This window comes from Rhodamnia argentea, chromosome 3 (genome assembly GCF_020921035.1).
Source record: "Rhodamnia argentea isolate NSW1041297 chromosome 3, ASM2092103v1, whole genome shotgun sequence".
Classification (NCBI taxonomy): domain Eukaryota; kingdom Viridiplantae; phylum Streptophyta; class Magnoliopsida; order Myrtales; family Myrtaceae; genus Rhodamnia; species Rhodamnia argentea.
Window position 1 is genome coordinate 15,656,041 of NC_063152.1, and position 24,933 is coordinate 15,680,973.

The window sequence follows — 24,933 nt, forward strand, 5'->3', positions numbered from 1 at the left end:
CTTCTAACTAGAGCTTGCGTTAATATAGAAGACTCCTGTGACAAAAATCTTACCCATAAAAGGTATGGTAGCCCCCTGCAGAATTACTCCATTTTTGTTTGGTTGAATCTAACCTGAGCAAGTGAGGCAGAAGCTCAGGGAGAGAACCGTTACCTGATCTATGGCAATCTGCATGAAGCCCAGAAGCTCAGGGGAGAGAACCGTTCACCCGAACTGTTGAATTGTAGTCCGTCGCCTCCGTTCGCAGGTCTCCATTGCCGTCGGTTACCCCCGAACTTCTTCCGTTCGTCGCCTCCATCGGCAGGTGACAATCTTACATTCGTAAGAGCTCAGTGGTGTCGGATGGAAGATGCGCAGTCGTGATGTAGAAAGTGGAGTCGGTGGAGTTCGAAGTTTGCCTGTGGCGGAGAAAAGAAGATTTACCAAAACTGATAATAATAAAACGAAAACTTTTAAAAACAAAGAAAATAGGTAAATAGAAGAAAGAATTACGGAGTTTTATCTAGGATAACAAGAAGAAAGAAGGCATTGTTATCAAGATCAGCTAAGTTTACTCACCTACGAATTGCTTTCTTAGCAAGTTTCCATCAATCCAACCACAAATGCAGCCAGCCTTGAGGGAGAATAAGCTCGTGATTTCTCTTTGAACTCTCGACTTCTGGATATGTGGAGTCATGCCCAACCTCATTGAATAAAGCTAGATTCATTTGGCTGATATTTTCTTGAATCCAAACACAAAAGCAGCGAGAGCAAACACTGCCATACTCATCTTTGCCAATCCAATTAAAAGTCCACGTGGTCTTGGTTCGCATGCCTCGAGGGAGAAAAGCTCATGATCTGCTTTGCTCGAAGTATCTTCATGCGTAAGTGAACTCTCGGCTTCCGATCTATCGAGGGGATGATCAAACTCGTAGAGGAAAGGTGGATCTATAAGCACAAACTTCAAATCGTCCTCTTGTGACTTGGCTATTATTCGGAATCCCCATTTTTCCACACCAGTTGTCACTACTGTAAGGCTAAATTGCACGTAATTCCCATCAACTCCACCAAAATCGACTTCTCCCCACAAATCATGTGGTGTGAAATACCGAAGCCAGATTTCATCCGGATCCATATTCCAAAAGGATTCTCCTCGTTTACCATCTCGCCTTTCGCCATTAACATGTGGTAAAATCTCAAACTTGGGATAAAAATCACCGGGAGCGAAACAGAGAGCCAATCCAAAAAAATTGTCGTACAAGTCCTTTGAAGCCATGAAAGATACGGAATCCTTTTCAACAGGATGCACCCACTCTGGCATCTCTTCCCAAAGGAGAACAATGTTAAAATTAGGAGGTATCTGTTACAAAGAGAAGCCATTAGAGAATACGCAAGTTTGTTACTATTACTCATGTGGAAGAATTCAATTTGAATTTGGTTAGTAGCCCTAATGAATCCGACTTCCAAATAGAACTCCATGAATGAGTAGAGATTCAATGATCCTTGCTCTCGTTAATATACAAGTCTCATGTGATAGAAGTCATTCCCATAGAAGTGCAGTAGCCGCCTGTATTACATGCATATACGTGCAGAACTACTTTGTATTTGCTTACACTTCTTAAGCCGCCAATCTGTCATTTTCTGCCATTGCAATAAACGAGCACACAATCGATCCAGCATATACTCTACTCCACATCGATACGAGTGAGAGAAGAGAGAGAGTCTAACCTGGTATCCACTGTTTTGCAGCTGCAAATAGTCGTAATTATCTGCGAATAAATACGTCAAAGATGGTGGAAGCTCGGGAGTTTTTTGTAATTGATGACAATCATAAATATCCAAGCGAGACAAATGATCACGCTTACTGATGGATGGTGGAAGGCTAGTAATAGGGTTCCCCGACAGTTGTAACTGTTCCAAGAGGGGCAAGCATGAAAGATTCTCAAGAAACTTTACTTCGGATAGATTACATCCCCTAAGGTCTTAAAAAATGTAAATTTGGAAGTCCGTTCGTCGTGGACGGATCAGCTGAATCCTCGAAATTTGGAAACTCGCTTAAATTTTTGCAACCCTCAAGTTGCAATAGTCCAAGTCTTTGTAACTTGTAGATGTTAGACGGAAGACTTCTCAGCTTCTTGCAATTATTCATAAGTATTATCTCCAAAGAGACAAGATTTTCTATTGATGCAGGAAGTCCATTAATACCCGTCTTTTGAAGATGAAGCTTTTTCAAGCCTTCGAGTCTACGTGGAATATCAGGGAACTTTTTAAACTTTTTGCATCTTTCAAGATTGAGATCTCGAAGATTAATTGACTTGAGCACATTCGGAAAGACACTAAGTTCAGAGCACCCCGATAAATCCAACACCTGGAGCTTGTCATGATCTGCAATGGATTTATGGACTTCTTTCAACTTTTTGCAATCCTGAAGATGCAATTCCTCGAGATATGGAGTGCACGAGACGTCGGGAATGCGAACCAGCGACTTGCAGTGACTAAAATTAATGTACTTCAGTCGTTGGAAGCTCTGCAAAAACGGCGAAGCCGACTTTGATAAACATTCTGAAAGGGACAAGAAAGGGGCGTTTGTATGATGATGTTGCTTCCTTACATTTAACCGTGGAATTACAGTTTTTGTAGGCCCTCCAAAACCACGAAGCCAACTTTGATAAACATTCTGAAGGGATTTCAATCCTTCTTTTTTAAAAAAAAAAATTAGTCCTTCCATCAATTATCCTCAATTACTTGTTCCACAAATATTATGCCATGGACAAACATATAAAATTGATTATTCTATTTTATCTCACACATATTCCATATTAAAATTTCAATTTTCTTATGATGTAATGACCTTCATAAAAAAAAATTCAAATCTTGAAATATTTTTGTTTTTCCACATACATGTACAAAATTCCTTTGTATTGTCTCTTTTAGCGACAAAATGTTTCCATTAAATATTTCTAATAATGTTATTTCGCTTGATTTTTCAAATGCCAATTTTGCTGCACGTAAAAAAATTTCAGGCGCCAGTAATGAAAGAAAATAGAGAAGTGGTTACTAAAACATAGGAACACCACTTCCTTTTGTGTCCTAATACAAATAATACGCATATACATATACAGATGCAGTAGATAACAAAATGGTCTATGCAGGTAAATGCTCACCTTAAATTGTTCTGGCACTGCCATGATACTGCATTTGCTCATATCAAGTCCGACTATTTCCTTTGAGCCAGAGGAAAATTCTGGAATATGTGGATAACCATGCCACTCGAGCCATCTTAGCCAACTAGGAAAACACACGGGATCTTGGAAAGAATTGTGCACATTACGCAAGATGAGCAATCTCAATTTGCTCATTTTTGTAAAAGCATCAAGACCGATATATATCTCTATTGGCTCAGGTGGCTCCAATACTATGGCTTTTACATCGCAATCTTCCTGTATATACAACAGTATTTAGGTTATGCATATTTAGTAATTAGAAGCAAAGATAAGGAGCAGGGTTTCGATGGTATTTGCAGGTCTTACCTTGTTGTGTTGCAAAACATTGCGAACATCATCATAGAGCCACAATCTGCTTCGTTTTTCGGGATCATCTCGATAGCCGTGGTTCACAACATTCCTACCCATCGATTGAATCAAGTCATGCATTTGTAGCGTTCCATACTCAATTCTTATCAAGCACCTCTTAATAAGAATATCTAATCCTGCAGCTGTCCAAAGATCGCAACTCTCGAGAACTTTCTTTGCATACTCTCTTTCCCGCCCCTTAAAGAAGCATGCAATGTGGAGAAAGATCTCTTGCTCATTTTCTTCTAGTCCATCATAACTCACTTTGAGCACATTATTAATCTTTTCGTTCGGAGTCATGGAAAGTTTCTTCAAGTATGCTTTCCCATACATCTTCTGTTGTACCGCGTAATAAGGAACCCAACACCACAAGTGCTAAAGGAAGGCCTTTAGCATGATTCAGAAAACCATGCACTAGATCTATCCTGCTTTCTAATTTTTGGTATGTCGGAAAAGCATGCTTTCTAAGTAGCTCACGAGCTTCACCGTCATCCAGCACTTTAACTTCATACACGGACACATGATCCCAACCTAACTTGGGAGTCAGAAAATGGCTATCTCTTGTAGTAACGAGGATCCTACTCCCACTACCAAACCATTTGGCTTTTCCTGCTAAAGCATGTAACTGTTTCTCGTCATCCACATCATCAAGGATGACAAGAACTCTTTTGTTACGGAGTCTATCTTGTATTAGCATAACACCTCTATCGACATCGGACACCACTATCTTTTTGCACGGTAATAATATATCGTTCAGTAATTGTCCTTGCAAAGTAACTAAACCCTTGCAATCTTCTGAATTTTCTCGAACACGTGCTAGAAAACTTGAACCGTCAAATTGTCCGGAAATATCATTATTGATGGCTTTCGCCAATGTTGTCTTTCCAATGCCTCCCTGTCCCCATAATCCCACCATGAGAACATCATCTTTAGACTCAAGGTTTAACATTGATTTCAGCTCAGCCACTCGTGACTCTATCCCAACCGGATGCTCAGCAACCTCTAAAGGTGTTTGGCTTAGGCGAGTTGAGAGTTCCTCCACAATATCTTGTATAAGCTTCGACTCATCATCTCCGGCAAAAATGAAGAAAGAAGTTTTTAGCATCATTTTAGCAATTGGAATAAGCAAATAACGAGCAATCACCAGCCAAGAGTGACAAAGCAATGCATCTCATTTTCAGATAATTACAGCCAAAAGAAGATGTATTCCCACCGAGTCAAATTTGAACTCCGAGGGCTCCACACCAATCAAAACATGTGTCCATCTACTTAAATTATCCATGTTCTTTTGCTTTAGACATGACGATTCACTTATTTTTCGTTTTGACTCTCATGTGATTTAGGACTTTGAACGATGGTTAAGATTTTGATTCCAAAACCATTAAATTCCCCGAAAGCACGATGTTATTGCTTTACATGGCCTGCACACGCTAATTAATCCTGTATAAAACATTGTGAACTTTCTTATTCCTTCCAAACAAATGGGGTAAGGGCAATAACGCCACTTAACATTCTGTCCATTTGACAAACAAGTTTGAACATTCTATTTTGATCAAATCAGTCAGTAAATTTTTCAGCCGTTGAAGTGCTAGTGTCCATTTTTAATTATGGGAAAAGCCATGCGTCTGTTTTATGGATAGCCACGTGATTTTTCAAACTCAAAATGCCACCTGTAACTAGTTCCTGAAATGGTTGGCCAAAATCGAAAATCTGTAGAACTCAAATTGACTAAAATGAAAAGTGAAGACCTCAAATAGCCCATAACTAAATAAATAAATAAATAAATTATCACACTTTGAGGAGGGCAACAAGGATCCCAAAGAAAGAGCTACAGAGCTTACCCGAATGAAACAGAGCTTAGCAAAAGCCAAAGGCAGAATCATATTGTTCTATGCCCAAAAATAGGTTTTTTTTTTTCTTGCCAGTGAATTCAAATAAGTATTGGAATGTTAAATAACTGTCGGCGAAAAAAGGATCGGTGACTTATCCTTTCATATAACTTTTTACTAACTTACCAATGATTTTATGAATTCACCAACTTTTTTATTATTTTAGAATTACGAATTTTGAACTGACTTACCAAATTTGATTTGCATAACTCATGACATCGAATTTATTCTTGTATGAAATTACTAACATAAATTAGAATGACATACCAACTTTTGTCATATGAAATAATTTCCTGTTAGTTTTGGGTTACCAACCGTCGCTTGAGCTACTTGCCAATGTTTACTCATTCTTTAAGTTTTTACTAATTTTTTCTATTGGGTTACTAGCTCTCATTTAAGTTACTTACTATCTCATTTCATAATTCGCCAACCTTAATTAGAGTAAATTACCAACTTCTCTTTAATTAAGTTATCAACTAAGCACAGTTTAATTTTCTTTTAATTGTAATTTTTTTAATATTTTGCCAAATTTGGTTTGTCTATGTCTTAAATACTAACTCTCATGTGAAATTACTAACTTTTATGATTTATCCATTCAGTTGTATCCATACTTGCAAAGATTAGTTTCTTATACAAAATATGGAACTGGTTTCTACTTACCCATCATTCAAAGTCCACCCGGACAAGCTGCCGGCTCCGAGAAGAGCTTTCTTGTATCTCGTCATTTCCTTCGAATTTTTACCATACTTAGACTCATGCTTTGCCAGGCCTCTTGCATAACTCGTTCTCCCCCCTCTCACTTCTTTTGGGTCTACTTTATAAAATACTGGTAGAACAATGAGGTCCTTTTCCTCCTTGCACTCCATGATCTTGGCCAGCTCTTCCAAGCACCACCAAGAAGAAGCGTAATTCTCGGAGAAAACAATGACTGCGATGCACGATTCTTCGATGGCCTTCATGAGCATCGATATATTCTTTCCCTTCCTCAATTCCTCGTTATCTCGGAAAGTATGTATTCCGTTCTTGACTAACGCTCTATAGAGATGACCAACGAGGTTATTACGCAACTCTCCTCTAAAACTCAAGAAGACATGGTAAGGCCCTATGGATTCTGGCGAAGAAGCCATTGGAAGGAGTTCAACAATCAAAAAGGACTATGAGCTTAAGCTTTGATGGTGTTTTCAAGTAGCTCGTACACCACTCGATCTTCTTGGTGATTAATTCTTATACCAGGGGAGAGAGATGCGTAACTTTTTTTTTAATAATTTTGCAAATGGTGGTGGCTAAGGATGGACCAAGACATGTAAAGGTGTGAACACATTGACTTTTTTCACTCAAGACCGCGTAACCGCCGCGTTATTCGGACTGTCAGAGCGAAACAAGCTTATCCGTGGCCGACAAAAGTAGGTCTCGGGCTGATAAAAAACGACTTTTCTGGCTTCCTCAAAATTTCATCCCCAACCTCTGAGAAGTTGTTTTTATCTTGCTATAAAATAATCTACCACTTGACCCGATCAAGAGACATATAATTACACGCACGATGAAGTGTACCAACAAAAAATACTAACAGGTCCATTAATAAGAAAAAACTAATAGATCATGGCCTTATTTTCCCTGCAGACTGCATACCGTCTTCGAGGGAATGGCTTTGTTCTGGTTAGTCTTCATTTTTTTTTTAAATGAAGTATTTCATTTTATAGGCTCATTGATAAAAAAAAAAAAAGATAAAAAATTTGCTGGACCTCTTGAATGGACTCTTTGGCCATGAAAATTGTCGAGGGCAATTTTGGCCCAATATAGGCCGATCCTAGAATGATTAAGAAACGACTTGGATAATATCCTACGCTTGGATCACGGGTGATTCCGTTTGACCTCGTATGGGTTCCAAACGTCCCTAAATTATTTTCTAACGATCGCGACCATCGGGACAAGTGATTGACCCCTTCGCAATTGAATGACAACCAAGGTCGCCATGGCTAGAGTAATTATTAAACGTGATTTAATCACGGATCGATACGCGTAACTCCTAAAAGCCGCCCCTTAGTTTGAGATACGCTAAAAATTCTATTGATCGAGATTGATCGCGAATCGAGTTTCAAAATTTGACGTCGGACCTTCAAGGGTTTCAATAAATAAAATTTTAGACGTTTCCTCATCTAGTGTACAAATTTCTTCGCGGTTCGACCAAAGGGTTCAAGAAAAATAAATTTGGACTGAAAATGGGAAATTACCCATTTGCCCTTGAGGAGTACCCAATTTTTCTCTTTGACTCAAGGGTATTTTGGTCAATACCCCTCTTGGCCGAAATTTTGGGCTATTCCTTGGTGAGAAATTACCATTTTACCCTCCTTGACTTTCAAGGCACCAAAAATATCTATGCCAATATTATCCTAGCTTTTATTATTGAATTTTTTAGGCTTCTTCTTTATTATTGCAAACAACATTCTCTCTCTACCCCTCACCTTCTCTCTTGGCCAAACACTATAGCTCTCACTCTCTCTCACCGAAAAATTTCCTAAGCCTCGCCGAATTCCTCTTGGATCGCCGGAGCTCGACTACCACCCGAACCACCTTGAACCGTCGGAGTTTTGTGGATTTTTAGCCGAGCAAGGGAGTCACCGGAGCCCCCGGTTGGAACCAAGATTCCTTCGCCCATTTCTCGCCGGAAAACTTGTAAAAATTGTTGTAAGTTGGTCCCTAACCTTATATTAGGTATCTAGGGTGCTAATAGACCATAGATTATGTAGTTTTGAAGAAAAATTGGTTTGTTTTGCTCGAGGAAATGGCTATGGCCGAAAATGGAGGGAGTGAGGAGAGAGAAAGCATATTCTTGAAGTGAATAGTGAAGTCAAGAGGATAATTGCATGGTCAAAGTTAGACCATGGTTACTTTTGCTAACTCTAGTTACTTTATGCTTAATTTAGTTACTTTATGCAATTATTTAACCATGGTTAGGTTAGTTATTAACTCTAGTTAATTTTTGAACCATGGTTAGATTATATTTTAACTATAGTTACTTTTATGTGACAATATGTTGTTATGCCATGGAATTAATTAAATGTGGTATCATTATTGTTTAGTACTATAGTAGTGTATTAATTGCCCGTTAGAATATCTAAATTGTTCGGCCCCGATAAATTTCCACGTTGGTATAATTAAATTGTATGGTGCGTATTAATTGCACGTTAGTATAATTTTAACCGTACGTTATTTATTTATTGCTACGTTAGCATAAATATGGTCGTATGGCATAGATTGAATTCTGTGGTAGCATAAATTGATCGTGTGGTCTGGATTAATCTATGGATTAGCGTGAATTAATCGGGTGGTCCCGATTTATTAATTCTCTAACGTGAGCGAATCACGTGGTCCCGATCTATTCTTAGAAAATATGAGGGTCGTATTCAATCAAGTCATCTGATGCCAAAGTGAGCCGTATTCGTCCGATTGTCCGAGACCGAGAAGGTATGAAAGTCGTGTTCAATTAAGTCGTCCGAGACCAAAGTGAGTCGTGTTCGACTAATTGTCCGAGACCTAATCCAGTCGTGTTCCTATATGTCCGAGACCGAGATTTTTTGGTCGTATTCTTTGTGTCTGAGACCCGGTATATATATATAGAGCCGTGTTCTATAAAGGTCCGAGGCTCAATGTTGTGAACTTGTATGATGTCGGTGGAGTAACGTGGAATTTTTTGGAGTAACGTGGATATTTATATTATGGCCTGATGCATTAAACGCGGGTCCCGGAGCACGTGGAATATTATATTGTCGGGATGAGGCTGTGGAACGTCGAAACGGAAGTAACGTAGAATATTTGAGAAGGTGTGAGAATTTTCGGAGAAAGAATGGAATTTTTCTGGATTTTAATTGTGGAATTTTTGGGTAAGAAAGAAGGATTGTTGGAAATTGTTCATTGAAAATATGTCTGGAGGCACTAGAGCCCTAACTTAGGGTTATGGGCTTTTTTATTAAGATTTTATCTCACCCCATCGTGGGCTCGTTGTTTATTTCGGACCCTTTGCCGCAAGCATGAATGAACCGCCTTAGAGGTTCGGTATTCCCCAAGACATGGATACCTTAGTAACGGAATATCCGGTGGGGGAAAACAAAGTTTATTGTAGGCACACAACAACGATTTGGGTGGTTACGGGGAGATCTACTAGAAGCCCCATACGTATGTAGCTTGGACGTACCGCCACGGTAATATGACCGTGGGACCGTTGAGAGGATTTGATGTTCCCTTTGATGGAGTCGGAGAGTTTGATCCGGTAAATGCTGCTCCTCCGGATGGAGTGGTAGTGCATCCAGATGTTGGACAAGGAGTTTTGGCGCCTAACCTCAAAGCCGCGGTACCTGCAGAAGAAGATGGCGAAGTTGTGGAGCCTTCGGATGTCGAGTAGTCTCCAGAGTTGGATGAGGACGAGCTGGCAGCCTTAGACGAAATTGTGCCAAATAGCGAGGACGAGGCTTAGGATAGTTGGTCTCTCAGTTTTTGTAGAGTGTTGTATTTTGGTTGTGTAGCGGGCTTCAACCATGACTCTTTTTGTTATGACTTGGTCACGGGCTTGTAGGGGGGCCCCGGCTTGGGTTTGGAGGGTTTTTGGAAATTATATATATATATATATATTTGTGTTTCCTCCTCTTCCAAGTTGTTTTTTTTTTTTTTTTTTTTGTTTGGGGGTTTCTTTCTTCTTTTTTTTTTTTTTTTTTTGGTTTTGGGGGCGGAAGAAAAAGGGAGGGCGGGGGGGGGGGGGGGGGGGGGGGGGGGGGGGGGTTGTTATGGGAAAAAAAAAAAAAATAACTATATATAAAAATAAATATTAAAAAAAAAAAAAAAAAGGAAAAAGAAAAAAAAAAAAAAAAAAAAAAAAAAAAAAAAAATTAGTAGTTCAAATATAGAGCAATTTGTGCGCAATAGCCCGATGGCTTTTACGGCAATATGCTTGAGAAACATTATAACTTGGATTGTGCCAGTATACATATTAATATGCGGATTTTGTCACTTGCCGAAATGTTAGCGTAGGGTTTCTTGACATTAGTCCTTGACATTGATATTAGCTGCCTATTTTAGAGTACATGTGATTGATGCATACTATGTGATGCATTAGCTTATGGAGAATAGATGGAACAATGATGTTACTTGAGAATATCTATTTGTTGTACTTCGGCGATGCATTATGTCCATTTATAAAAATTGCAGTAATCATTACTCGATCTCATAGAACTGGTGATGATTGCCATTTGCTAAGCCATAGTCTTGCTCTCCCTTTCTACTACCATTCTATGAGAGAAGGAAGAGAGAGGAGAGAGAGGGGACGTGATGGCCAAAAAAAAAAAAAGTGAGTTTTCTTTTTCTGCGTGCCATAATCTTGAGAGAAGATTATTATGGTATTCTTATTTTCTTTGAAATCTAGTGGATTCGCAGAGTATGTTTGCGTGGAGATGTAGCCCAATTTTGGATGAACTTGGATAACAAATTTTCTGATATTTTCTTTCGAGTATGTTCTTTTATGTTTATATTAAGCTAGTATGGATTGCTTGCTTGGTCCTTTTTTTTTTTTTTTTGTAAAATCGGTGTGTGATTCCTAACACACATAACTATGTTTTCAGGAAGTTCGTTTGCCATTTGATATTCTTGTTGATTTATTCTTGTACTAGAGGACACAGATGCGTGACTTTTTTGGGGGTAGGGACGGCAAACAATAGTATTAGATCTATTAATGATATTAAGAACTTTGGACAATGATGGTGCTTAAGGATGGACCAAGATACCTAATAGGTGTGAACACATGGACTTATATTCACCGAATACTTAGTCAGATTGTCTTATGGATAGAAGTTTCTTTGTATGATATTAAATTTTTTGTAAGTCTAGATGACTATGACGTTCAACATAAGATAAACTTTTAATTACTATGCTGGCTTGAGGGAATGGCTTTCCACCTGTTTATTCTTCGGGTTTCTTCTTCTTTTATGGAAAATGAAGTATTCGCGTTCATTAGGTTGGCTTTTGTTATAGGCTCACTTGTAAGACAAGCCATGTTGGCTTCCTCGAAATGGCTTTCGCGACCTCTTGAGGGGTTGTTTTCTCTTTGCTAAATAATCATCTAACAAACCATGTTGGCTCACTTGTAAGACATACAGTTATATGCACATTATATATGATAGGTCTAACCACTTTCATTATTTTTTTTTTATAATAATAGTTGCGCTGGAGAGCCCCTATGGACCAATTAAATCTAGAACTTTGACCTGTAAGTTGATAGTCTAGACTAATATCAGTTTGCACACAGAACATCAATGGCTTTTTATGACAATATGCTTGAAAGGAAATTATTACTTAGGCAGTACAAGTACATAAACATGGATTCCAAACTTTGTCATCTGGTGAAATGTGGCCATAGGGTTTCTTGATATCCTTTCATTTGACTTCCATGGTTATATAGTCAATACATATTTATAAAATGAATTATTCGTGACTTGATGTCATAGAAATAATGATAATTGTCACTTGCTAAGCCATAATGTGTTTTAAGTTTTGCGAATACTAGTTTTTACCTAATGAATGATCTCATATGAAGTTAAATAGTTATAAAATGGTTGGTTTTCATTAAATGCTTCGTCCCTTATAAGACGGCCGATCAGTCTCTACAATTTAGGTATGAATTTTAGGGTATGATACATATACTAAAATATTTTCGTGAAATAGAATTAAAAACTCATGATGGGCATTTTGGCGTGCACGACAATAATTCTATTTTTTTATTTTTAAATTTTAGCATTAATAAAAGAGCCCAACCTTTCTGTTTGTTCCTCCATCTTTATCCACGAGGGCCACATGACTATGACATTACAACTACCGTTTCGTTCCCCGGAGAGAAATAGACGTTTTATTACATCATTTGAAAATTGTTTGGACTTGTATTGAAAAATTACAATGTAGACATAATTTTTTTCAAAACATCAAATTACACAAAATTCTTCTTATCAAGACAGGGTAAATTAATGAAAATTCCTAAACTTACTGCACTTTTTGCTAATTCCATCGTAGACTTTTCAGTTGCACCAATTAAGTCATAAACCTTTTCACTTTTTATCAATTGATTCCATTCGGCCAATTTTGGCTTAAAAACGCATGGATGTCGACCATTCTATGTGTCACGACAGGCACTGACGTGTCAATTTTTTAAGATATTTAAATATTTTTTGTAATTTATTTATTTATTTTTCTTTTATTTTGGAGATTGATTCCAAATAAGAAAAGTACTGTGGACTCGTATAGACATTGGTAAAATTAAAAATTATGCGGATCAACATTGTTGACAATCTGCAGGTTTTACTCCTATTAAATAAATTTTGTCATTCTCAATCATATAAACGTAATGCATTAGAGATAAATCAAACTTATATAAAGCGACATATATTTTTATTTTAAAAAAAGGATATGTTGTTTAACCAAACTATTAAATAAATGAGTCAGCAACAGCTCATCCGAAATAGCTTAGTTTTTTTTTTTTTTGAGAAAGCGTTAGATGCTTTCAAAGCATCATTGGATCAGGCACCCATCTAATTATTCAATATCAAGTACCATGAATTTTTTACTTTTCCTCTAAAGAAAAATATTATGATGAAGCAGACAGGTTGAATGGACAATCGTGTGGTGAATTAGAGAGCACCTAACCATCTCCCTATTTGCGCATTAACAGTGCCATTTTACTTATAATTTAGAGATATATTCCACTAACAAAATGTGCTGGATCATGCACAATCGTCGGTAAACTTGAGCTGTTGGCTAGAAAGAGCTATGGGGAGGCAATTATTTGCGTCTAATAACTAAAAAGTTATTAATTGAAGCGTAAAAGTTGAAGAGATTCGTATGGAGTCGACTATTTTTACCGAGTCAAATTCAATTTATTTTATGCACTAAATGCACTCAATGATATTTTCAAGGTAGATAACCGTACCACTACTTCTTAACATATACGATCGGGCGTTTCGAGACGACTTGTATAAACTCGAGCTGCTAAATCTTCATGGTTAAAAGAATGGATCCCACGTGACACCCACCTTATCTAATGTGTATGACCCAATTACTCGTGGTGATTCAGATTCATCCAAAAAAAAAAAAATTAGGAATAAGGAAGGATGATCGTAATGGTGAAAATGGGTCAGATTCTTAGTAGGAAAATTGTCCAACAAAATTCTAAACTTATTGTACGACGGACAATTTAATTGTGCTAATTGAGTCCTACATTTTTCAGCAATTTGCCAATTTAGTTCTAAATCTTTTAATTGTGCCAATTTATTGCTAGATATTTTAATGATTTGCCAATTTAGTTCTAAACCTTTTAACGATTTGCCAACTATGTCATTCAAACTAATTTTGGCTGGAAATCGTTGACGTGGACAACATTTGTAATTTTTTTTAACTTTTCAAATTTTTTCTTTTCTTTTTCTTTTTCTTTTTGTTTCTTCCCTCTTTACCTCTGCCAGACATTGCCGACTCCAGCCTCAGATGAGAGTCACCCTCATCTGGTCCTCGCAGGCCTAAGCGAGGCCAGGCTTGGGTGGCCTTCACTTGGGCTATTGTTGGCGTCAGCTAAGCCAATGAGGGGGACCCTTCTCCAGGCAAAGGCTACACTTGCCTAAGGCTAGCCAGGGGCAGCCATCACTTGAGGCCGACAAGGCCCAACGATAGTTGGCATAGGTAAAAAGGGAAAAAAAGAAAAGAAAAAGAAAGAAGAAAAAAATTCAGAAAATGAAAAATTGCAAAAATTATCCTCGCCAATATCTGTCGTGCCACGTAAGACGGCGACGCTGATTAGATCACCTATGTTTACTCATAAATTTTAGCTGGAAGGATTAAATTTGCAAATTGACAAACGGTTTAGGACTAAATTGACAAATTATCAACATATTTAAGACTAAATAGACCTAATTAAAAGGTCTATGACTGAATTGGGCGTCATAGGTTTAGAACTAAATTGGAGCAATTAAAAGATTTAAAACTGAATTGGGTGCAATAGATTTAGGACTAAATTGACATCATTGAAAAGATTAAGATTGTAGCTATTGTACAATAGGTTTAGAATTTTTAATCATGTCCCTTGTTACTCAATCGTGATAGATGACAGTCAGTCTTTTTAATTGTGGGCTGAGAATGAGTTCATATTCGAATCCATAATCTTATATTATAGGTGGAAGAGGAATCTATCCAGCGAATACCCAAAAATTGACATAATCTAATGGAAGATTATGAACTGTCATTAGAAATTCTCAACTTTGAATTTCTTGTAAACAATTCCAAGGCAAGTTCAAACGTTTTGAGTGTCTGAATTTATTTTTCATTTTTTTTTTTGGCATTGATGCCCAACTTCCTTCAGTCGCGTTCCGTCCAAATTTGATTTCATTTATAGAATGTGTGAAGTCCAATTGATGATGACCACTGACCCCAGGAAGGGAGAGAAGCAGGGAAGTTTAGAATTTCTCTTCTTTTAAAGATGAAAGGCACGGTCGAAATACGAAATAATGCAGTTCAAGGTTTGAATAGAAGGGAGTGTCTCAACTCTGGAGTTGTAACAGAGTCTGCACAATTTATTGGGAATAATTTAGAGAGTTTTGACTTAGTACTTTCCAAGCGGATTAAATTAAAAACTGCCCTATCTGTTGTTTCTTTTTCTTTTTATTGTCAGAAATAACATTGTATTTCATTCATTTTCTCGAGATGCAAGAGACCAAAATACATTCAAGATAACTTCAAAACAAAATAAAGCTCCAGATAAAAGAGAAACCATCATAATAAGGTAATAGATTGCACGCTCAAAGAGCAGATCTGTGACTTCTTCACACCATAATCGACGGCTAATTACTGAACTCTTCTTCAGCAATGAGCACACACTGAGAACTCTATCTGCTGCTACGGCTTTGTCTTAGTGCACGCCTAGGTTTGGCGTCCCCATACCATCATCGAGTAGAGTAAAAAGATTGAATGAGTATAGATTTGACACCTATAAAGCGAAACCTTCATGAAACTCTCCTTTGATCTCTAACGAAATTGGATTTGTTCACAAACAAAACCCGAATATAGTGAAATCTTGAAAATATACATGCAAAGAACTCTAAATCTAAACTAGATCAGGATGGAATTGTCCTAGAAATGAGAGAGAAATTGGCCGTATCTGTTTAATCCCCAACATTTTCATATTGGGCTTAATGTCAATTTATGCCCTTATGACATGGGCCTTCTACTTTGTCGATCACCTCCTATTGAGCAATATGGACCGTATTTACCGAGTAAATGAGTCAAGTCAGCAACAACCCAAAAAAAAAAAAAAAGAAAGAAAGAAAGACATACCACATTATTTAACCAAAAGGATCACGTTGAGCTATATTCTGAAAGTTCAGCTACTCAACTAAACAAAAGAAAAGTTGAGACAAAAAGACAAAAATAAAATTATTGACGGAGTTATTACTTGTAACAAATTACGGTATATTTATTTTCTTCCAAAGTGTTCTTACATTTACTTTCCGATGTCAACTAGCTCCTCTTTATTTATAGACCATTGCGAATCATTCTTTCCCCAGCAGCTTTCCCAATCGGAAATGGTTGTTCACATCGGGTAAGAGTGGGAGATATTCGGCGAAACTCTCAAAGAGCACTTGTCCATGCCGCCGTTACTAAAGGGGCGACGGCCACTGCGAATCGGGCCTACTGGTAAAAGTACATGAAGTATATGCGCAAAAGTAAGTCAACAGAGATACACAAATTCATGAACTAGTGGAACAATAATAAAAAGAAGAATTAACAGTGTAAAACACATATCAGATAACATCAACCACAGACGCTGCCAAGGTTGTTGCATCTCCTAATGAAAATGTACACCCTACTTTCCATTAGTTCACTCTCCCTCGGCTGTTTTTCTTTCACCTACTTCTTTCAATGAACTACGAATTCACTATGAAGCATCCACAGACAAAACTTACAAAGAAACACTGATTCAGCGTCTCTCGAACAAATTCGATGACACAACCTTCAAGTTCCCGTGCAACTGTAGCACCGACTGAGTCGAATTCAAAACCCAGCTCAAGTATTACATCACCTTAATCAAATTCGGACATGCCAGGCAATAGGCATTACCTGATCTATAGCAAGCTGCATAAAGCCCAAAACATCAGGATTGAATCGTTCACCCGAAGCTACGTCACCAGTTTCCATGGCTTCAGTCGGCGGAGATAGTAGGTTGCCTCTGCTGGCGGGTCTCCGTCGCTGTCGGTTTGCTAGGGACTTTGTTTCTCGAAGACGAACTTCTTCTGCTCGTCGCCTCCGCTGGCAGGTGGCGATCTTCCATTCGTGATAGCTCATCCGCGTCGTAGGGAAGATGTGGAGTGGTGATGCTGAAAGAGGCGTCGATGGAGTTGGAAGTTTGCTTATGGCGGACAAAAGGAAGGAGCTTACAGCGGGAATATCAAAGAAAAAGAACAAAGAGGAGAGAATTACTGGATTCTGCTTAGGTATTAAGTTAGCTAGGGATAAAGGAGATTTAGCAAAAAGGGAAGGTAATTGTTTATTATTTTAAATGAGGATTTTTTTTTACGTCTAAAAACAAAGTTCTCATGTATTCCTTTGTTTTGCAAAAAATTGATACTTATAATTTTCAGACATGGTCATTAGAAAATGACGAATGGGGCAACTATGTGGTATAATTTTTATGAGTCGTGTATTGTAGTGATGGTTGAGTGAAGGGCGAACTACAGAGATGGCGCCTAATTTCATAGTAGAGTATAAAATGTATGAGTGGGGCTTGGATGGAGGAATGAATCTATATGAAATTGAGTGCAAATAAAAGTAGACGAACTGGAATTGAAATTACATTGAAATGAGATAAAATTTCGAAACGAAAATACAAGGAGGATGAAAGTGCAAGAAGCAACTTAAGAAAAAGTACAAATGGAGAACAAAGATAGATAAAACTCAACGAGGGTGTTCTTGGATGCGCATGGGATCTTGTTCCTGTCTTAGTTTTCTTAGCATGAAATGTACTCTCCAGTGTCCACACATGAAACTATTCGCCCAGGGGCCAGGCCGGCTCAACACCCTTGCCGAGAAGTAAGTCGAGTTTCGCTCCTCAGAAGCAATTCATATGTAATATGGAGGTCCGCAAGTTCACCGATCATTCTAACAACAGAACCAGCGAGCAAACACTGCCATACTCATCTCTGCCAATCTAACTAGAATTCCAAATGGTCTTGGTTCACAATGCTACTGCACACATTATTTATGGTTCACATGTCACACAAAAGGGAGCGTGGTGAAAAGTCCTCTGCATCTTCTGCAGCCGGAAATTCAGTCCTCCGCCGCTGTTCAAGAACATCATCAGGAGCTTCCATCTCTGCAAGTCTTGTTGCCTATGAAAGCGCAAGGAGAACAAAATAATGCAAGGATATCAAACTTGGAAACTTTGTCAGTGAGAAAGTTGGTTCTTCGTGTAGAAGGAAATGCATTTAATGAAAAATGTTCTCTCCTTCAAGTCCACAAGTTTTGCTCTCCTAAAGTTGCTGAGAATCTCACATGGAAAAAGATACTGAAATGCACCTGGTTATTGGATTAGCCACCTCCACTATAGCAAGGTGCTTTTGTCTTTTATTATGCTCCACAAGATACTGGAAATCAGCTTGTTTACCCAACTGGAACCCCAAGGATGTCCAAAGCAAGCTTTGCCCTATAAAAGAAAATCAAGTAGCTCTTGTTATTTGTTAGGAGGAAAAAATATGAGCGAAAGAGAGAGAAATTCTCTCATGCATTGCATGACTGCAATCAGGCAATTCAAAAGGAAATCAACATCGAGTTGCAACGAGTAGAAATATTTGAGCATCAATATGCAGCTGCTAATGGAATGAATCCATGTCTCATTGCTAGATGATCAAGGATGTCCAGTAGAAATCAATTGTCCTAGCAAACCTATTCCCGCTGTAATAGGTATATACTACCCATCCACATTTCCTAGACACCTCAAAAGCACCCAAATCCCTCTGTCTCATTGGTTTCGACCGAACCAACCCATGTGCAGCGTGTGTGATGTCGATTGTTTTTCCACTGAACGTAGACTGGACCTGTTTCTTTGGATAAGTTGCCACCTATCAAAAGAAAGAAGAAAAGCTATACCTTATAGGGATTGCCAGTGAATTCACTTCCAAGCATCCACAGACAAGAAACGTCTCTCGATCAAATTCGATCGGCACATTCTTCAAGTTCCCGGGGAAATGTAGCACCAAACAAATCGAATTGAAAATCCAGCCCAAGCATTACACCAACTTAATACGATTTGGATGTGCCAGGCATTACCTAATCTATAGCAATCTTACCAATTTTCACGGCTTTGCTCAGCGGTGGTAGTCTGTCGCCTCCGCTCGCTGGTCTCCATCGCCTTCGGTTCTCTAGGAACTTTGTTTCAGGGAGACGAACTTCTTCTGTTGGTCACCTCCGTGGCAAGTGGCGAACTTACACTTGTCAGAGCTCGCTGGTATCTGATAGAAGATGATAAGTGGTGCTGCTAAAAGTGAAGAAAGAATTACAGAATTTTAGTTAGAATATTAATTAAACGCGAATAAGAAGAAGAAAGAAGGCATCGTAATGGGCATCAGCTGAGTTCACTTACCTACGAATTGCTTCTTTATCAAGTTTCCATCATTCCACCTACAAAAACAGTGAGTCAACAAAAGCTTTCGCTCTCCATCCGTCGAATTGGAAGTTGACAGAGTCTTCATTCGCTTGCCTTGAAGGAGAATAAACTCATGATTTCTCTTTGATTCTATTTGACTATGTTTCTCAGAACTCATTTGACAATCTTCCATTTCCTTCAATAGATCTGTCTTAATCGAACTATCTTTGCTCTCGACTTCCGAATCTGTTTCAAGAACAACCTCGCAGAGTAAAGCTGGATCCATTAGCTGATTGTTTCAAAGTTTGACCTTTAAATCATCCTCTAGTGGTTTGCATATTATTCGGAGTCCCCACTTTTTCACATCTGTAGTCTGTTGGGAGAAATCGACTGTGGGGCACTCAACAAGCACTTACAAAGGAACTTTGTTCACACAAGGAAGATGAGACGAAAGATGGCTTTTCAATATACTGTATTCACAATCGATTCACCCACACTGAAATGGTTACAAGATACCCCTATTTATAGGTTTAAAATACGACTCTTGATCTACACTAGATACATGAACGGACATGATGTATATACATAGCATTTACTACGCATCGAAATACAAAAGGACTCTTGAAACACTCAACTAATAAAGATAGGTCTCAGTACATGCATAAGCTGGTACATGCGTCTTGGAAGTTGATATACATGAATTTGGTTTAATTTCTAACACTCCCCCTTAAACCAAATTCTCTTCCGTCCATCATTCCAAGTAAACTTCTAAATTTCCGAAACACTTCGATCTTGAGAGGTTTCGTAAAAATATCTGCGACTTGATCACCGGTCTTCAGGTGTACAACTTCGATTTGTTTGTCGCTGACTTGTTCTCGAATAAAATGATATCGAACATCAATATGTTTGCTCCTCTCATGAAAAACTGGATTCTTTGCCAAAGCAATGGCAGAAACATTATCAACAAAAATTTTCGTTGCATCCTTTTGCTCCATATGGATTTCTTTTAGCAACTTTCTCAACCATATCGCATGACACACACACACGATGATGCAGCAACATACTCCGCTTCACATGTCGACAGAGTAACACCGGATTGCTTCTTTGATGACCATGTAAAAGCGGTTTCACCCAGATAAAATACAAAACCCGTAGTGCTCTTTCGGTCATCGACATCTCCCCCATAGTCACTATCTGAATAACCTCCGAGTTGAAATAGTTCAGACTGATAATAATACAAGCCAAGAGAGATAGTACCTTTGATGTACCGAAGTATCCTCTTTGCTGCTTTAAGATGAGATGTCTTCGGATTCTCCATATATCGACTCACAATTCCGACACTGTACATGATATCTGGTCTGGTACAGGTCAAATACCTCAAGCTTCCAATCAAGCTTCTATAATATGTCGAATCAACATCGACACCTTCATCGAACTTCGACAGTTTTGCACCACAATCCATTGGAGTATTAACCGAAGTGCAATTTTTCATGTTGAATTTCTCAAGGATATTTTCAGCATATCCTTTCTGGGAAATAAAAATCCCATCTTCATTTTGCTTTACTTCGATACCCGGAAAATAATTCATGAGACCATTATCTGTCAACTCAAACTCTTTCACCATCAATGCTTTAAAAGTGTCGATCAATCCGGAATTATTTCCTGTGAAGACAAGATCATCAACGTATAAACATGCCAATAAAACATCACCTTTCTCGTGCTTCAAGTAGAGAGCATGTTCATACGGACATTGTTCGAAGCCATTCGCCTTGAAATAAGCATCGATTCGGGAGTTCCAAGCTCTTGGAGCTTGCTTAAGCCCATACAAGGCTTTCTTTAATCTCAGCACTTTGTCTTCATGACCTTTCACAACAAACCCAAACGGTTGTTTGACATAGATTTCTTCTTCAAGAACACCATTCAGAAATGCCAATTTGACATCCATTTGATATATGGGCCATCGATTTTGAGCTGCAATGGAAATCATTAGTCGGATGGTTTCCATTCGGATGACAGGTGCAAATACCTCGTCATAGTCGATCCCGGCTTTACGCTTGTAGCCCTTTGCGACTAGTCCGGCCTTATAACGAGTGACTTCTCCTTTCTCGCTTTTCTTGGCCTTATACACCCATTTGACATCGATCGCCTTTTTGTCCTTCGAAAGATCTACGAGTTCCCATGTTTGATTCTTTTCGATGGCGTCTATTTCTTCATCCATGGCTTTTCTCCATTTTTCGTCTTTAGCAGCTTCATCGAAAGTAAGTGGTTCACAATCTGCGAGAAGACATACAAGATGGAGTTCTTCGATGGTTTCATAAAGTTCAAATAATCTTCTTGATCTTGGTGCTATCGGTTCATCAACACCATTTGAAGAAGTTGACGATGATGAACTTGGACTTGAAAATGATGTTGGAAAGGAAGATGAAGGATTCGATGAGTTGTCTTCTATTTCGACAGAATCACGCCACATTTCGACAGAATCACTACAAGCGGATTCGACGACTTGTCAATTGTCTTCCCACAAAGCATCTTCATCGAACTTCACATCTCTGCTTACATATACTTTCAAAGTGACATGATCAAACAATTTGTAAGCTTTCGATGAGGAATCATACCCGATAAAAATAAGCTTCTTGCTCTTGTCTTCTAGCTTCGATCTTTTTCGGTCGGGTATGTGAGCATAAGCAATGCTCCCGAAAATTCTCAAGTGAGAAACCGTAGGTTTTCTCCCGGTCCATGCTTCTTCGGGAGTAACACCATCTAGTCCTTGCGTGGGACATCGATTTTGCAGATAAATTGCACATCCGACAGCTTCGGCCCAAAGCTCCTTTGACAAATTTTTGCTTTTCAACATACTACGAACCATGTCGAGAATGGTTCGTTTCTTTCGCTCAGCCACACCATTTTGTTGTGGGGAGTACGGCGCCGTTAAGAAACGTCGAATACCATGGTAATCACAAAATTGATTGAATTCTCCAGAAGTAAATTCTCCTCCACGATCAGTTCTTAAAGACTTGATAAAATAACCACTCTCCTTTTCAATCATTTTCTTGAAGTGCTTAAACGTATCAAACACTTCCGATTTTTCTTTCAAAAAAACACCCAAGTCTTTCGAGTAAAATCATCAATAAACGCAACAAAGTGTCGATGATTACCGTATGACCGAGGAGTGATCGGACCACATACATCGGAATGAATCAACTCCAGTGGCTTCTTCGCTCGATACGTCGACTCCTTCGGAAAGCTGGTTCTGGAATGCTTGCCAATAACACACCCTTCACATAATTGATCGGGATGATCAATATGCGGTAAGCCATAAACCATCTTCTTGCGAGAGAGCATATTGAGTCCGCCGAAATTGAGATGGCCGAACCTCAAGTGCCATACCCACGAAGGATTGTCTACACATGCTTGAAGGCATGTAGACATTTCATCTTTGATGTTCAGAGTGAACATCCTATTCTTCGACATCTTCACGGATGCAATCAATCTATTATTTTGATCTCTTAGCACAAGACATAGATTTTTCATCGGGACAGTAAATCCTTTCTCAAGAAACCGTCCCAAACTCAAAATATTGCTCGACATCTTCGACACATAATACACGTTAGTAATAAACCGACATGTTCCATTCTTCGGATGAATTAGAATCGTACCTTTCCCTTCGACAAGAATTTGGGAATTATCACCGAACGAGACTTTTCCTTTTCTTGTCTCATCCATTTCGACGAATATCTCCTTTCGACCGCACATGTGGTTACTTGCTCCAGTGTCCAAGTACCACGTATCACTCTTTTCTCCTCCATCTTCTTTGAATGCTAATAAAAGAACGTTATCGGCATCATTCACCAAGTTTGCCTTTTCATCTGCTCCACTACTTTCTTTATGCCAACAATCAGAAGCATAATGACCCAGTTTATTGCAATGATAACAACGGATTTTAGATTTATCATACCGTTGACCTCTTGAATTTCTCCCTCTTCCACGAACAAAACTTTGATTCTGGTAGCCACCTTCTCTGTGAGCAAATTCCCCTCCGCTTCGTCCACGACCTCTTCCATGAAAGTGACTACGACCTCGACCTCGATCTTGATTAGTGCTTTGGGCTTGCACAGGTTCTCGTCTTTGTTCCTTCTCATCTCGGATCGACAACCGAGATTGGAGTACTTCCTCCACCGGCTCGGACTCGTTTCTTTTTAGTCTTTCTTCATGGGCTTGTAACGAACCCATGAGCTCATCGACCGTCATAGAATCGACATCTTTTGATTCCTCGATAGCGACGACGATGTGGTCGAACTTCTTATCCAATGACCGCAGGATTTTTTCGACAACACGAACATCGGGAATATCTTCGCCATTCCTTTTCATCTGATTCACAATAGCTAAAACTCTTGTGAAATAATCAGAAATCGACTCAGATTCTTTCATACAAATTACCTCAAATTCGCCTCTCAAAGTTTGAAGACGAATCTTCTTTACTTTCTCAACACCTTGATGCGTGGTTTGAAGAATCTCCCATGCCTCCTTGGATGTAGTAGTATTCGAGACTTTTTCGAACTTGGAATCATCCAAGGCTTGAAAGATGATTGACAACGCGAGTTGATCTTTCGAACGAGTCTTCTCCAACGCATTCCTCTGAGTTTGAGTCAACGCAACATCTTCATTTGGCTCATCATAGCCATTGTTGACGAGATTCCACACACTATGGGCGCCAAGTATGGCTTTCATTCGGGAAGCCCACTTGCCATAGTTTTCTTTGGTGAGGATTGGATACTGAAAAGGAAGGTTGCTTGTTGATGCCATAATCACGAAACAGTGAAGCTCTGATACCAATTTGTTGGGAGAAATCGATTGTGGGGCACTCAACAAGCACTCACAAAGGAACTTTGTTCACACAAGGAAGAGGAGACGAAAGATGGCTTTTCAATATACTGTATTCACAATCGATTCACCCACACTGAAATGGTTACAAGATACCCCTATTTATAGGTTTAAAATACGACTCTTGATCTACACTAGATACATGAACGGACATGATGTATATACATAGCATTTACTATGCATCGAAATACAAAAGGACTCTTGAAACACTCAACTAATAAAGATAGGTCTTGGTACATGCATAAGCTGGTACATGCGTCTTGAAAGTTGATATACATGAATTTGGTTTAATTTCTAACATAGTCGACACTCTAAGGCTGAATTGTACATAATTCGCGTCAATTTGACCAAAATCGACTACATCCCATAGGTCAGATGGTACGAAATACCGAAGCCACATATAATCCCGACCCCTCGAGTAATCGTTCGTATCTCCTTTGCAATTCCGCCTTTCGCCATCAACATATGGCAAAATCTTAAACTCGGGAAGGACCCCCCCTGCTAACTTCCTCTTGATGGACAATGAAACAAAAAGCCAATCCAAGAAGCTTGTCATATAAGTCCTTTGAAGCCATGAAAGATACGGAACCCTCTTCAACAGGGAGGACCCACTCTAGCATCTTTTCTTCCATGAGAAAAATGTTCAAATCATGGGGTATCTGTCATGAAGAGAGACCGTTAGAAAGTACTCGAGTATGTTAAATAGAAGAATTCATTTTGACTTCAGCAAGTAATTCCAGCTCTCTAAATGAGTATAGATTCAATGATCCTTGCTTGCACTAATATACAAGTTTCATGTGATAGAATCATTATTATAAAAGTACGGTAGCCAAATCCATCGCGTGGACAAGTGCAGAATTACATCATATTTGTTTGCTTTTTTCCCAATCTTGAACTATGTGCTATTGGAATATGCAAGTTTCATATGATAGAATCATTATTATAAAAGTACGGT

At 38.7% G+C, this 24,933-nt stretch overlaps 1 protein-coding gene and 2 long non-coding RNA genes across 3 annotated transcripts in view; all 3 read right to left on the bottom strand.

Annotated features, from left to right (window-relative positions):
- LOC115732668 (disease resistance protein RUN1-like) overlaps positions 1–24,933 on the bottom strand; it is a 525,447-nt gene that overhangs the window by 183,433 nt on the left and 317,081 nt on the right. The window lies entirely within an intron of this gene.
- LOC125314498 lies at positions 271–23,754 on the bottom strand. The gene is made up of 3 exons (XR_007197972.1): positions 23,725–23,754; positions 18,782–18,786; positions 271–398 (listed from the first exon to the last, which is right to left on the bottom strand). It is a non-coding gene; the product is annotated as an uncharacterized LOC125314498 (long non-coding RNA).
- Positions 4,941–6,043, bottom strand: LOC125314492. Its single transcript, XR_007197964.1, has 2 exons — positions 5,999–6,043; positions 4,941–5,094 (listed from the first exon to the last, which is right to left on the bottom strand). It is a non-coding gene; the product is annotated as an uncharacterized LOC125314492 (long non-coding RNA).